The sequence below is a fragment of the Equus caballus genome, chromosome 3 (assembly GCF_041296265.1).
Source record: "Equus caballus isolate H_3958 breed thoroughbred chromosome 3, TB-T2T, whole genome shotgun sequence".
Lineage (NCBI taxonomy): Eukaryota > Metazoa > Chordata > Mammalia > Perissodactyla > Equidae > Equus > Equus caballus.
This window is the reverse complement of record NC_091686.1, coordinates 84,567,072-84,583,130: the sequence shown is the minus strand read 5'-3', so window position 1 is coordinate 84,583,130 and position 16,059 is coordinate 84,567,072. Positions and strand designations below refer to the sequence as shown.

At 41.7% G+C, this 16,059-nt stretch overlaps 1 protein-coding gene across 8 annotated transcripts in view; it reads right to left on the bottom strand.

Annotated features, from left to right (window-relative positions):
• Positions 1-16,059, bottom strand: part of LNX1 (ligand of numb-protein X 1) — a 178,438-nt gene that overhangs the window by 117,207 nt on the left and 45,172 nt on the right. For 5 of the 8 annotated variants that reach the window (XM_014738637.3, XM_070263824.1, XM_070263822.1 and 2 more), the window contains one exon: positions 5,500-5,702. The exons of the other annotated variants lie outside the window; for them this stretch is intronic. The gene's annotated coding sequence lies outside the window, so the exon portion shown is untranslated. The remainder of the gene's footprint in view (positions 1-5,499; positions 5,703-16,059) is intronic. 8 annotated transcript variants of the gene reach the window in all.

The window sequence follows — 16,059 nt, the reverse complement described above, 5'->3', positions numbered from 1 at the left end:
CTCCCATACCATTCTCACTGTCATTGCTAAAAGGCCATGGCACCCTTGAGCTCAGAGGTAACCTCGGAATCTTTAAGGTGTAAGTCCAAGCACAGTAGCAATTTCTATCCCTGGTTGACAGTAAGTGGGAGGGATACTCAGGAAAGGAAATGGTTGCTGTTGGCTGGTGCCAGTGAGGCAGATTTCATGGAGAATGGAACATGAAGTGGACCTCGAAGGATGTGGAGAGATGGTGAGACGGGCAGCCAGTTACAGGCAGGGCAGCAGCACAGGTGGAGGCAGGGATGGTCCTAGCCTGTGTGTGTTGAGGAGGGAGTTGGGCGGTGGGGGAGGAGGGAAAAAATGATGACATATTCACCCCGCTGGGGTGAAGGGGATCCCTCACGTGCTAAACTTGGATGGGTGAGGTGGGACCCAATTATAAAGCGCCTCAAGGGCCGACTGCATCAGGTCCCCACATTACTCCCAGTTACTTTGCTCATGATGATTAAACAGCTTAAGAAAGAAAAAGAAAAGAAAAGAAAGAAAGAAATTCAGTATCTTGGGCACGGGGTAATTTGTTAAGAGTGACAGTGTTTTCAGTGTTGAACTACACTTCCATGGTATGCCATTTCGGCTACCATATGTCCATCTCTCTCTTTAGAAGCAAGCCTCCTTTGCAGTCAATATGTCCTGTAAACTTTGTTCTTTGGGGAGGCAGGTGGAATGCATTAGAAAGCTCTCTGAACTCAAGGTTGGGCCTGTCCTCGTTAACCAGCCAGCTGACTTGGGCTTTTTGATTAGTTTGAATTCTTTTATGTCTCTTGACAGGGAAATCTAAAGGGGGAAAGGAGGCCTCTGTTCAAAGCTCTTTTCTTCCAGGACACCACAATGAAAGCTGGCATTCTCGAGGATTACTCCTGGCCATGAACCTATTGTTAAGGCCATACCTTGCGATTCGTCTGAATTACTTTGTTCTTGTTTGCTTCCTTTTTTCTTTTTTCATGGTATATTTGTAGAGTTGTCTGAGATGACCGAATGCCACCACCAAAGCGAACAGATTCCATCTGATTTTAATAAAAGGGATCTCTAGAAAAAGCCTCTTTGGATGAAAGTGTTTAGCATGATGAGATGGAATTGCTGTAAACATTCCATCATATTGGCCTCAGTTTTTTTTTAAAAAAACTAGCTTAGCTCCAAATCTTTCATTGGCTACTTACAAGTACTTAGCATGATGCAAATAAGCAGATCCCAGGAGGGCAATTATGGAAAATAATAGTAATAATCACAAATATCAGCTGATGTGATGGATGCCATCTGGTTCTGTGTATGTGGAAGAGATTGCATCTCTCTCACAAACTCACAGCCCGTGTGTTGCCTGGTTTGCAGGGGAGCCTCAAGAATACTCTGTGGATCTTCAGTTTAGGAGCAGACACTTCTCTGGTTTGGGTGCTTTTTAGGGGAGAGGGAGTGCATCAGTTTCTGAAGATGTCACACGTTCTACGAAGAGATGTCACACATTCTATGAAGGTTTACTCCTCATATTTGTGGCCAGCACATGCTTCTTTAGTAGAAAAAAAAGGACTTCATTGTTGGCCTCTGTAATTGTCACAGGGCCTATATTCCACAGCTGTAAATGTCTTTATGTTTATATGACTCCATCCTTGCATAAACCAGGGAGCTTATTCAATTTTTTGGTGATGGTTGTTGCTGTTTTGAAGGTTGCCATATCTTTGTATCTTTCTTGGTTCCTTTATGGAATAACTTCTATAGTTGACCCATCACCATATATCAAAGATGTAAAATGTCTGTTCTCCTTATTAACTTTGGCCTCATCCTGATAGCTTCTGTGTCCTTGCGGATGACCCTTCCAGCATCCTTGACCTCCTCAACTATAAGGACATTTACCTTTATTCCTCTTAAGCTGTCCATTCTCTGGGCCACCCCTTGGATCTCCTTATCATCCCCAAATCTTCCATTTCAAACAAACCTGAGAATGCTACTCTCTTCTGTAGTCTCTTTTTTTTTGACGAAGATTAGCCCTGAGCTAACATCTGCCACCAATCCTCCTCTTTTTGCTGAGGAAGACTAGCCTGAGCTAACATCCTTGCCCATCTTCCTCTAGTTTATATGTGGGACGCCTACCACAGCATGGCTTGCCAAGCGGTGCCATGTCCACACCTGAGATCTGAACCAGCGAACCCTGGGCTGCCAAAGTGGAACGTGCGAACTTAACTCCTACACCGTCAGGCTGGCCCCTCTTCTGTATTCTCTTAAGTATTCAGATTTTTCACTCCCTTACTCAAACTTTGCTTTCTTCTCTGAATTGATTGTGATCCCTGGTTCCTGGACTCCTGGAGGCTGCCCAAGAATATTCTTTCCCTACTTTTTCCACTTCAAGCCTATCTGGCCCAGATCCTACTTCCCTCCCAGCATCTTCAACTTCCTCATGGCCTGGTGGAACCACGGCACTAGCCTTCTCTCTTCTACAAGCATGAAGATTGGTGCCACTGTATATGTATGCTCTGGAATGCTGGCTGCCCTGCTCTCTCTCCTTGGCACGACTGGTGAGTGCCTCTTCCTTTCCTCTCAGTGGTCATCCCACCTTCAGTTCATTTGCCTTCCCTGGCATGCAGAGTTTTTCATGATCTGGCCCCTGCCTGCCTATCAAGCCTCATCACATCTCCTTGTCCTTTCCATCCACAGAATACCAACCATCCCCAGCCCCCATGCCCTAGTAACACTGTGTTAGAAGGGAGCACTCCCCTTCACCCCCATTTCCACAGGAAAGTGGTTTCCAAAGCAAACTCTGACCGTGCTCCCTCCACGTTTTACTCACTCTGCCCCTGAGAGTCTCTGACCTGAAACATGGAAAGGAACAACTGGGCAAGCTCCGTTTTGTGCCCCCCACCCCCATCTTGGGAGTACGCCGATTTTCCTCTGCTGCTCCATGCTGAGTCTTTCCTGGACAGGCTTCTGTTTGAGAAGCTGTCATACCCAGATCTGCCCAATCTGGGTGACTTCAAGCTCTGTTTTCCCTTGTTCCAGGCCTTGTTCTCCAATTTAGCAATTGCCATTTAAAAGGTGATATTTTGGCCTCCATAATTACTCTTTTGAATTTTCTCAAATTATGCCAGACCCAGGTGGGAAAGAGAGGCACTGTTTATTGGGATCCCCCTTGAGTCCCCCCCAAAAAACTGATGGGTTCCCATAACAACCAGAGTCTCTCACTTCTAGGCTCTTACCCACACAGCACCATCCTAACATTTGTCCTTCATCTACCGTTGCCTGGATTGATGTTATACGCTTTTACGTGTTCTCTTATGGAATCCTGGCAGAAATCCCATGAGCCAATGCTGGTAAACAGATGAAGAAACCAAGTCTCTGAGACGTAAACTTGTCCAACATGCCCAGCTGGTTACAGGCAGACCTGAAACTCAGGCATTACTCCTCCCTTGGCTTGGGAAGCTCCTACGCCACCTTCAGGGCTCAGCTCAAATGCCTCCTCCTTTACAGACCCTTCCCTCACTTCCCCAAGCAGATAGCCCTGCCTGCTCTGGACTCTCAACATGCTCTACTTCAGCAGTTATTTTCCTGATCGTAATTTTTTAAAGACTGCCTCCTGTCTAGACTGCCAGGTGGGAAACATGACTTTTCATAGATCCTCAGGACTCAGCCCAGTGCCCAGAAGGAACACAGCCCATTGCCTTTGATAAATATCAGTTAAAAGAACTGAAGATGACTGTAAGACCAGGGGAGGAGTGAGGGAAGGGAGGGGATTATTGTTAGGTTAGATCTTGAGGTATCCCTTCTTTTTCCCAGGAGTCTAGGCCTGTAATCTTTGGGAAGGAAAGTAACTTCATTACATTTTTTTTTTTTTTTGGTAAGGAAGATTGGCTCTGAGCTAACATCTGTGCCAATCTTCCTCTATTTTGTATGTGGGACACCGCCACAGCACGTCATGCAAACCCTAGGCCGCCAAAGTGGAGCATGCCCACTTAACCACTACACCACTGGGCTGGCCCCTTATGTTTAATGTTCATAATTATGCTACAATCTAGACATTCATTATTCTTTCATTCATTCATTTATTTACCTATTCAACAAATTTATTAAACACTGTTAATATGCCAATCAGTGTCAAGGATGAGATGAATCTCTGTTTTCAGGAACTTACAGTCAATGGAGAAGCAGAGTTATAGCCCAATGATTAAAGCCCAAGGTGGAAGTGGAGGAGTGGTACAGCTGCAGTTGTGTGAAAGAGGAAGATCAGCTTGGTTCTTCTCATTTAAAGAATCCAAGTTGTTAAAAAGTACTTGCCCAAGTTCACCCAGAAAGTAAGTGATGGGGCCAACACTGGAGTGCGGGTCCTCTTGACTTTATAGCCTGTAAACTGCCCAGGCCCCACACAGCCTCACCTTGGCCCTTAGCTTTGTAGGGCTGGGCAGAGAGGGAGGCCAATGGGAACAGGGACCTAATGTGTTTCTGGATTCTGTGCGTGTCACCGCAGAGAACCAGAGACCTCTTACACCTTTACAATTTTCACAAATGTGGAGGCGGGTTCTCTGAGTGGATTGAGAGACTAACTACTTCTCAAATGTGGTCTTAGAGTTATGTGTCCACAGTCAGGATTGGCTGGCACTGTGGGAAGAACTTGAAAAGATCTGTGCTCTGTAGGTAACAGTAACATCTGTAGATATTTAGATGAATTGAAATTCCTTTAAGGTGGAGTTGGCAACTTCAGTAAACATTTTTTTTCCTGAGGAAGATTTGCCCTGAACTAACATTGGTTGTCAACCTTCCTCTTTTTTTGGCTTGAGGAAGGTTATCCCTGAGCTAACATCTGTGCCAATTTTCCTCTATTGTATATGTGGGATGCCCCCACAGCATAGCTGATGAGTAGTATAGATCTGCCCCTGGGATCTGAACCTGTGAACTCCGGGCCACCAAGTGGAGCCTGCCCAACTCAACCACTATGCCACAGGGCTGGCACCCAGTAAACCTTTTTTAAAGATCCCCACCTCAAAGCTCATAAGCTTTTTAAGTGTTGTGTAATTTAAATCCCATTTAATTTTATTTTTAGTATCTTCAGTCCTCAGAGAAGAAGAACAAATTACCGTCTTCCTCACAGCAACTCTCCAAACACTTGCTGTCTCTTACGTTGTCTAATAGAGTGCTCTGTCCAGGCCTCAGAGCCCAACTTCTTCAAACTTTTTCCTGAGGGAGTTGAAAATTCATAAGAACTAGTAATGTAAAGTGACTCCCAAAAAAATGTCCCCATAACGGATGGAGTGGAAAAAGCAAAAGCAAGAGAGGAATCATGTTGCTGGCCTCCCCGGGTGTCATAAGCACAAAAGAAGCCAACTTTCTAGGTGGGGAAGTGTATTCCTTCCCAGTGAACTTTCGCTTCCATCCAAGAAAGGGCAGGTCCTCAGAACGTGGATCACTGCCAAGAAGCCTGTCCTTTAGTTCTCCTAAGTCAAAGAATACAAGAAAGAGAATATGATGAAAACCACTCACCATTGATGGCAAGATGGCTCTTGGTCAGATTTTGACTAACAGAGTCTCAGCAGAGGAAAGTTCCTTTGGCTTTTCTCATATCATGAGCAGGTGAAGATGCCCCTTTTCAACTTGATGTTGAACCTGGATGAGTGCCTTCTCTTTTCAGCTCTTCTTAGATCTGAATTCCCATGGGTAGCTGTCATTAATCCATGGTGAGGTGCCTGGAGTAAACAAGGATAGACTTCCTGGTGGTCGTGAAGCAAGTGAGGTGGGGCAGTGAACACGGGTTCAGGCAATGTGAAGGAGTTCTGGTAATTGGCCCCAGGAGCAACCATCTCCTCCCAAGGTCAGCATGGAAGTTGTACTTCCAGTCCAATATTTAGTTTATCACAGAGTAATGGATACGTTCCCCTCCTATTATCCTTTGCCAATTATGAGAATGTTGGGTTGTTATCATCATGGACCTTTCCTGGAATCCCTCATCTTTGAGTAGCTCAACTAATCGTGAATTGGAAATGTTGACTTCAACTGCAACCAAGGGGCCAAAGGACAGAGAAGACACCAGGAACTCATTCTTCCTGGGATATGAGAAAGTTTGAAAAGATGCCTGCATTTTGTCTTTAAATCCATTCAGCTCAGTTCAGTGAACATTTAGGGAGAGTTAAGAGCTAGGAGCAGTGTTATTAACTGGTCTGTTAATAACCAGTTAACAGATCTCCAAGTTCCCTGTTTGTACTGTTTTAATTTGAAGCTTTGTCAATATCAGTGCCAGCCATCAGCCCAGGGTGGCCAGGCTGGTCCTTCCAGTTCAGGCGGTCCCCCTAACTTGAGCCATGGTTTATTTGGCAAGAGCAGAGGCTGCCCTTCCAGTCGTCTCTCACTTTCTCTGAGTTGCCCCGGGAGGTGGACTAAAGTGCAGCTTTGACAAGTCCTGCACAGATGTCCTCACACTCCCACGCTGGGTGACTCTCACTAATGTGTCTCTCCAGGGTGGCCAGTCCTTCTGGGTGATTCGGCTGCTCCTGGATCAACACTGTTCACTCACCTATAAACTTGCAGCTGTGACTACAGTGTCAGTGTGGCAGTAAGCCAGGTGAACAGAAGAGTGCTTATTCTTCAATGTTATTTAACTGTGGGGTTTTGGCAGAGAGGACAGTAGTTGTGCTAGGTATGTCCCTTCCTCATCTTGACCCTTAGGGACTGCTGTACACACTTTTGAACTTGAAGTTGGGCGATCTGTGAGGTTCCTGGGCCATGCTCAATCCATCTCAAGGTAGCATCTTCTCCAGGATAAAGGAACCAGGAACCATAGCCAGGGGTCATGAACAGGTGAGACCCAAGTGCCAATCATTTCAAAGCCAAACTCTCCAAACTGGTTACTATTATTTCTCACTGTCCCCATCCCCTCTTCTACAAATGTCCCCATTCTATACAATCTGTATACCACCTACTCTCTTTACCCCCACGTAAATGGCTGTCTTCTGTTAGCGCTATTGTCCTACCCTGGAAATGATCACATGAGATTTCATAAGAAAGCAAAAGTGGATCCTCATCAGGAAGCCTTAGGATTCCACTGGTATGCTGGCAAGAGGGACAGAGTGAGAAACAGAAATCAGAGTCTGTCAATGAACATGCCCAAAGTAATGGAAATGAAGTTATCCTCTGCGGTGATAGAGGGATGGACCCAAATGTAACAAGCGAGTTCTGCTGTCCATGATCTTGACAACACCATTAGGGGTTAGTGTGGGTCCTGTGAGAAACAGATGCGAAGATGAAATTAAACATGCAAGGACTTTATTAGGGAAAATCCATGTGTCAGCAACAATGGGACAGGAGCTGGGAAAGGTTGGGAGAGTGCACGGACAAGCTTAATAATGGCTTTGTTGAATGAACACACAAATGAACAAAGTACAGTTTGGAAAGGGAAAGAGACATTTGGGTACAAAATGATGGGAATTAGCAGAGTTGCTACTGGGTTATAGGCAGTGTAGATATTCACCTGGCATCTACCATGGGGATGTACCAGGTGTTTATTCCTGACATCTGTTCTCATTGGTCACATCTATTCTGAGTGATTGATGCCTGTGTTGTACTGATTGTTAAATATTTTGAGAATCACCCCCAGTGATGTGGACTATCGTATTGCCTGGAATATCTGGCCATGGTTTCACAAATGGAAAGCCATTTTTTTCTGATGGCCATTCACTGAAACATAGGGCCACCATACATATTAACAGGGTCTTATAGGTAGATGGTAGTGGTGGTACAGAAACAAGGAGAGCTGCCAAAATCCAAAAGCCACAGAACATAGTTGTCCTATGACTCTGATGGAGGGTGATTTATCACATTGATGGTACATCCATTGCAAGCTGCTGAGGAGCTGTAGATTTTTGTCCTATTCTTCCTAAGAAAGAATGTGTATTACTCTTTTCCCTTTGCCCTGCTAAAAATACACTAGCAACTAAAGCTGGTGCACTCCCTATGTGTTCTCTTATCACAAGTACAGTACGTCCTCCTTAAGCTGGAAAATGTTAGAAGAAAAAATGAATTGAAACTAAATGAAAAGTGACCTGTCATTAAAATTTTTATGTTCACAAAATGCTGAGGTAGTGAGGACATGGGGAAAACGGATGAATTGCCTGGACTTAAAAGCCAGGGGGACAAGAAGCAGAACTAGCAGAACTCATGCCAATGTGGGAGTGTGGAGGCAGGGAGAAGCAAGGGAAAGTAACCCAGGAACTCACAGAGATTGTACTGAGGACTCTGAATTCCCATGGGTGGTGGTGTTGGGCTAAGTTTAACTAGATCTCTAAGAGGTTTGCAAAGGGGCACACCTGATACCTGGAATATACTTAGGCTAGCTGAATTTGTTTGTTTCTTGCAACCTAAAGTGAATTATGAATCAGTCCAAAGTCAGAGACAGACAACTTTGTCTTTCACATAATGAACCAGAAGGCAAATTTCCCAAGACTAAGGGTTTCTGTTCATGTCTCGGATAGGGTTGAACCTCTTGGGTGAAGAGGGCAGGTCATAGGTTACCTCTTCCAAGAAAAAAGGGATGCAGGATCAGGAAACTGGAAAAAATGGTGCTATGGATGTATAGGACTCCAAGAGAAAGACATGCTATCTTATGTGCATTTAAACTCTCCTTCCAGATTAACGGAGTGGTTAATTTTCCGGCATAGGTTGCAAGCTCTCTTTCTCTCCTCCTGTGTAGTAATGGCTCCACCCATCCCACTGAAACACACACTCTTACTAGCACCAAGTACTGCCCTGTCCCTGTGTTCACCTTTGGACATGTCCCCTATAGTAAGCTCTTTCAACGACCTGATTTGACAATGGCACCTGTTTCCTGCCCAGACTGACACAGTGGCACAAAGGTACACATAGCTCTGTCTTCTCTGTGCCCAGGGCCTGCAGGAAAGAATACCTAAAAATTCCTGTCTCTTCTTATGCCAGGCAGACAGAAATGAAATTAGGTCTGGACAGCAGAAAACTCAAGGAATTCACACCGAAGATATCCCAACTCGAGAATGATCAAACTTGTCAAAATTAGGAAAAAGAAAAAGTGTGAAACATAAAACCAAACCAATAATAAACAAACTTAGAGAGGAGAAATAAAATTAAGTATATCCCCACCATCACACTAAATGAAGAACATGGCATTGCCCTGCCACTCCATCAAAACTGTGCACACTTGGCCAAGTTGCCAGTGACGTCCCTACTGCCTAATCCACGGTGATTCTCAGGTCTAATCTACTACTCTTCCCTCCTCACCCTATTCCAGCCACACTGGTTTCCTTGCCTTTCCTTGCACACACCAGGCACACCTCCACCTTACAGTCTGGGATTGGCTGTTATTTCTGCCTGGAATACTCTTCCTCCAGAGATCCACATGGCCAGCTCCCTCCCTCCTTTAATCTTGACTCAAATGTCACCTTCTCAGTAGGGCCTGTCACAACCATTTTATTCTTAATTGCAACCTCCCCCGCTTGCACTCCCAATCCCATATACCATGCTCTACTTTTATTTTTTCCCCCAGCATTTAGCACTTCTCACATGCTATGTTAATTGCTTATTTATTATGTGCATTGTTTATGGTCTGTCTCCTCCCATCGAATTTCTTGAGGTCAGGAATCTTTGTTTTATACACCAATGTCTAGAACAGAGTCTAAGACAGAGTAGGTGCTCAATAAATATTTGCTGAATATGTAAATAGCACAAAATTCATCTAAATGTCATTAATGTGATGAAACAAGGGAGTGAAAAGAGGCAAATGCAAAGATAAAAATATCTGAAGTAAAATAACATCAGCAAAGGTGGAATTTAAGTTTCATATCATTAAACAGGATAGAAAAGGACATCTGTTGTGATAAAAGACAGTTTTTATAAAGAAGATGTAAGTCACAAGCCTGTTTGCATCAAACGTTAAACATCAAACTGTACAAAACAAACACTGTTAGAAATATAACAACTTGATTTTTTAAAAATATAGTTCTGGTGAGTCACCTCAGGATGTCATTAGAATGGGCTTGGAACCGTGATGACAAAATCAGACAAGACAGGGGCTGACCCCGTGGCCGAGTGGTTCAGTTCACACACTCTGCCTCGGCGGCCTGGGGTTCTCTGGTTAGGATCTTGGTTGTGGGCCTAGCACCACTCATCAAGCCATGCTGTGGCAGCATCCCACATAGAACCAGAAAGGCTTGCAACTAGGATACTCCACTTTGTACTGGGGCTTTGGTGAGGAAAAAAAAAAAGAGAAAGATTGGCAACAGATGTTAGTTCAGGGCCAATAAAAAAAATCAGACAAAACAGAAGAGAAGTGCAAAACTAATGGGAGGTAATTTAATGATCTATAACACTTGTTCAAAAAATATGAAACTATTTCAGAATAGAATCAAGTAACGAAAAAGATGAATTGACTCCAAACAAGTATTAAAGCAACTTCTTCCTCCTTACAACCCCTGGTTGGTTTGCATACTCGTCAGAGAGTTAAGGCAGATTCCAGGGAACCTGGATTACAAGATCACAGCAAGACTTGGAGTCCCCATCAGCCTAGTGACGTGGAAGCTGGTAGGCCAGGTAAGGGCTATGCCGAGAATTGGCATAGCATAACATCTCCCATATTCCAGTGGTAGAAGGAGTCCCAAGACCCACCCAGATTCAAAAGGATGGAAAAATAGAATCTACCTCTTGATGGAGAGGGGCAAGCTCACATTGGTGAGCATATGGCATGGGAACTGTTGTGATGTGGTTACCCTTTTGGAAAATACAATCTACTGCAATGGATCCTTGGGATATTTAAAAAGAGATTTTAATATATTACCTTTATGCCACATATTTACAGTGCAGTTGAACACATTAAAGAATTTAATTATGGAACAAGAAAAGACCCCGAATAGCCAAAGGAGTTCTGAGAAAAAAGAACAAAGCTGGAGATATCACTCTCCCTGATTTCAAAATATACTACAAAGCCGTAGTAACCAAAACAGCATGGTACTGGCACAAAAACAGACACACAGATCAATGGAACAGAATCGAGAGCCCAGAAGTAAACCCACACATTTATGGACAGCTAACACTCGACAAGGGAGCCAAGAGCATACAATGGAGAAAGGAGAGTCTCTTCAATAAATGGTGCTGGGAAAACTGGACAGCCACATGCAAAAGAATGAAAGTAGACCATTATCTTACACCAGACACAAAAATCAACTCAAAATGGATTAAAGACTTGAATGTAAGACTTGAAACCATGAAACTTCTAGAAGAAAACATAGGCAGTACGCTCTTTGACATCGGTCTTAACAGCATATTTTCAAGTACCATGTCTGACCAGGCAAGGAAAACAAAAGAGAAAATGAACAAATGGGACCACATCAAACTAAAAAACTTCTGCACAGCAAAGGAAACCATCAACAAAACAAAAAGACAACCTAACAATTGGGAGAAGATATTTGCAAACCATATATCAGATAAGGGGTTAATATCCAAAATATACAAAGAACTCATACATCTCAACAACAAAAAAACCAACAACTCAATTAAAAAATGGGCAAAAGATCTGAACAGAGATTTCTCCAAAGAAGATATATGGATGGCCAACAGGCATATGAAAAGATGCTCAACATCACTAGCCATCAGGGAAATGCAAACCAAAACTGCAATGAGATATCACCTCACTCTGGTCAGAATGGCTATAATTAACAAGACAGGAAACAACAAATGTTGGAGAAGATGTGGAGAGAAGGGAACCCTCGTACACTGCTGGTGGGAGTGCAAACTGGTGCAGCCACTATGGAAAGTGGTATGGAGTATCCTCAGAAAATTAAGAATAGATCTACCATATGATCCAGCTATTCCACTGCTGGGTATTTATCCAAAGAATTTGAAAACACAAATGTATAAAGATACATGCACCCCTGTGTTCATTGCAGCATTATTCACAGTAGCCAAGACTTGGAAGCAACCTAGGTGCCCATCAAGCGATAAATGGATAAAGAAGATGTGGTATATATACATGATGGAATACTACTCAGCCATAAGAAATGATGAAATCCGGCTATTTGTGACAACAGGGATGGAACTTGAGGGTATTATGCTAAGTGAAATAAGTCAGAGGGAGAAAGTCAAATACCATATGATCTTGCTCATAAGTACAATATAAAAACAACGACAAACAAACAGATAGCAATAGAGATGGGATTGGTGGTTACCATAAGGGAAGGGGGGAAGGGGGGAGGGCAAAAGGGGTGATTAGGCTCACATGTGTGGTGATGGACTATAATTAGTTTTTGGGTAGTGAACATGATGTGATCTACACAGAATTCAAAATATATTACGATGTACATCTGAAAGCTATATAATGTTATAATCCAATGTTACTGCAATAAAAAAAAGAAATTTAATAAATGAAGTTATAAAAGATAAAAGTACCCTGAGAAGGGATTGTATGTTTTTTGCTGTATTTATAAATTAAATAATAATGTTTATAAATTAAACTTAAAATCTAAGTAAGCGGCTTCCTCTTAGGATATAGAAAGCTTGAAAGTGCATCATTCACACCCTAAGAATAAGAAAAAGCAGAATAATCTACAAAATCATAACTTCTCTGGGGTCTGTTAGAGAGGTGAGGTTGTAGGGCAACCAACTAGCCTGAAATCTAAGGAAAAGTAGGCACCTCCGAGGAAAAATATGAGTACCAGCTAATCTGAAGCAGAGCATGGGAGGAAGACAGATTTGCCATAAAAGAAGGTATGAAAAATTCAGGTAAAATTTGTAATGAATTTCTAAGGTCAAGTTTGGGCTATCATGAGAGTTTAGAAATCCTGGGAACCACAGATACAAGGGGGATTCACACCCACTCATAGGCTGTTCTCCAGATCTACACAAGGTAAGACTGGAGCAGAGTAGAAGACAGAAGAAGTCTCCCTCATGGTTCAGGCCTGTGGAAGGAAAAAGCTGCTACTGCAGGAAACAGAAAGCCCTACAAAGATCCTTTTCCCTCTGGAACAAAGGCCTTAGGACGCCAAGTGAAGAACAACGAATCCTGTTGCCTCCAGGGCATGGCGAGAAGATCTGTTGTGACTGGGGGAAGAGAACAACAACAACAAACACCTCTCTACTCCTTAGGAGGCACTGGACATCATCCTAGGCCCAGACCATTAGAGATATCCTGCCTCTGGGGGGAGGTAGATCACTGGGAAAGTTCAACCCTTGAGGCCCAGGGCAAGGACAGAGGCTGATGTAGGCAACAGAGAATTGCACTCCCCTCCCTACTGCCACCTTGACCAAGCTACAAGCATCAAGTAACAAGTTAGCAGTCTACAATGGAGGAGGGACAAGAGACATTCTCTCTGAGGTACAAGGTCACAAGGAAAGGCTAAAGCTGAGGGTGAAACAGGAACATTAAGAAAAAACCCTCTGGTAACACAGCCCCCGAACTAAGCATAAAGTAAACACAATGGGAGTTTGAAGACTGTAGTACACCAGGGGTAACCATAGCAACAAAAAAATCCAAATGCAACAGAACTCTTGACAAGATTCATGCAACATCCTACGCTACAGGCCTCACAGAAGAGACAGGCCCATTTCTAGGCATAAATATAGTTTATCTGTCTATGATGTCCAGCTTTCAATCCAGAATTATGAGATACACAAGAAAGCAAGAAAAATCAAACTACTATTAAGAGACAAAGTAATTCACAGAACCAAATTCAGATATGACATAGTCATTGAACTATCAGATAAGAAATTTAGAATAATTATGACTAATAGGTCAAAGACTCTAATGGAAAAAGTGAGCAATATGCATGAACAAATGAGGAGTTTCAGCAGAGAGATGGAAAATAAAATGAGTCAAATGTAAACACTGAAAATGAAAAACACAGTAACAGAGATAAGGAATGCTTTTGATAGACTTATCAATCTACTCAACATATTCAAGGGAACCATCAGTGAACTGGGAGATAGGTCAATAGAAATTTCCCATTATGAAACACAAGGAGAAGAGTGAAAACAAAAGAATATAAGAGCTGTGGGACAATATCGAACAGTCTAGCATACATGGAATTGGAATCCCAAAAGAAGAATAGAGAGAAAAAAGAGAAAAGAAAATCTGAGAAGTAATGGTGGAGAACGTTCCCAAATTAATAAAGGGCATCAATCCATTCTTGGTTCTCTGACCTTCTGCTGAGAAAACACCAGGCAGGGTAAATCCCCAGCTCTCCACCGCACAAAAAAATATATACTCTTAGACACATATTTAAACTCTTGTAAACCAAAAGGGAAGAGGAAATCGTGAAGGAAGTCAGAGAAAAAAAAGACATTATTATCAGAGGAGCAAAGGGGATAAATACAGCAGACGTCTCATCAGAAACTATGAAAGCCAAAAGGCTCTGGAGAAACATCTTAAAAGTGCTGAAATGGGGGAAAACTGTCAACTCAAATTCTATACCCAGTGAAAAAGTCTTTCAAATATGAAGGGAAATTAAGATTTTCTCAGATACACAAAGACTGAAAGAATTTATTACCAACAGACCTGAACTACGAGAAATCTTAAAAGAATTCTTAAGGCAAAAAAAAAAAAATATGAACTGAGACAGAAACTTAGATCTACACAAAAAAATGAAGCGCACTGGAAACGGCAAAAATGAATGGACCATGGAACTCCATACATTTCCCACTGTTTTGGGAGCATGCCTCTGCTCCAAACTGAATATACAGGCTGCCCTATGTTCCCCGAACTGCTCCGAAGGGAATCTAGCATTCTAAAGTATATCAAGAATGGTTATTTATGTACTACTTTGGGGAAAAGGCAACTTAGTTAAAGGAAGAATAGGTTGGGGCCTCATTTATTAAAGGGCAAAGAACTTCTAATTTAAGTGTGGTCAAGTGTAAAAAAAATAAGTAATGAAGATAGGAAAATTCAAAGAAGTAAAATGAGCATTGAAAATCTAAAGAAAAACCTAAGAAAATACCTCATTTTAAAATTTATCATATTAATAGTTTAAAATTTAATTTTAAAAAGTACCAGAATAATGTTTTAACCCACAAGCCATCTTCAAAAACACCTAAAAACTTATATTAACCCAATGTATCTCTTTGGACTGTATTGGACAATTCTATAGAACGAATGAAATAAGGACACAGAGGAACTGACTAATTCTTTTTATTTATATAACAATTATATAGCGTTTTCGATATGCTAATTTCTAGTCTAAATATTTTATGAATATTAAATAACTTCATCCTCACAAGAACCTTATGAGGCAGATATTATTATTCACATTTTACAGATGTGCTCAAGGTCGTGTGGTAAAGTCAAGACTTGAAAGTAGACGTATTTTCTCTGAAGTCTTTGCTTTTAACCTCTGTGCCATGCTGCTTCCCCACACAATAACAGAACAAAACCCTCCATTCCGGATACACACAATTGTCATTACTTTTCATATGTCTGCAGAACGTCTATAAAGACTGATCATGTACCTGGCTACAATGAAAATGCAGCAAATTCAAAGGGTAAAGATTTTATAGGTTATATTATCTGATCCTAATTCAACAAACAAGAAAAAAATTATTAAAAGATGAACAAAACATTGACTACTTGAAAATTAAGAAATGCTTAGAAAACATTTGGTTCAAAGAAGAAATCAAAAGGGAAATTACTGACCACCTTGAAAGCTATGACAAGGAGAACTTTATAATATACTCTAAGATCCTGTGAAAATTGTATCAGAAAAATTTTATAGCCAAAACGTCTTTCTTGTGAAACAATGAAGATAAGAAATAAAGAAACTAATCCACATTCTAAGAAATTAGACAAAGAACAATAAAGAGTGATTATTAAAGGTAAAATCTTAAATTAATAAATTAGAAAGAAAAAAGTAGTAGAATATATAAATAAATTTAAAATCTTGTTTTATTAAAAATCCAGACATTTGAGAAATAAGCTTGATTTTTAAAAAGGAGAAAAAGCAAAATTATAAAAGATCAGGAAGTAGAAAGAACAGACATTAAAATGACTAAAAGCGTTAAAAGAGAACTTAATATGAAACTTTATGGCAACAAATTTGAAAA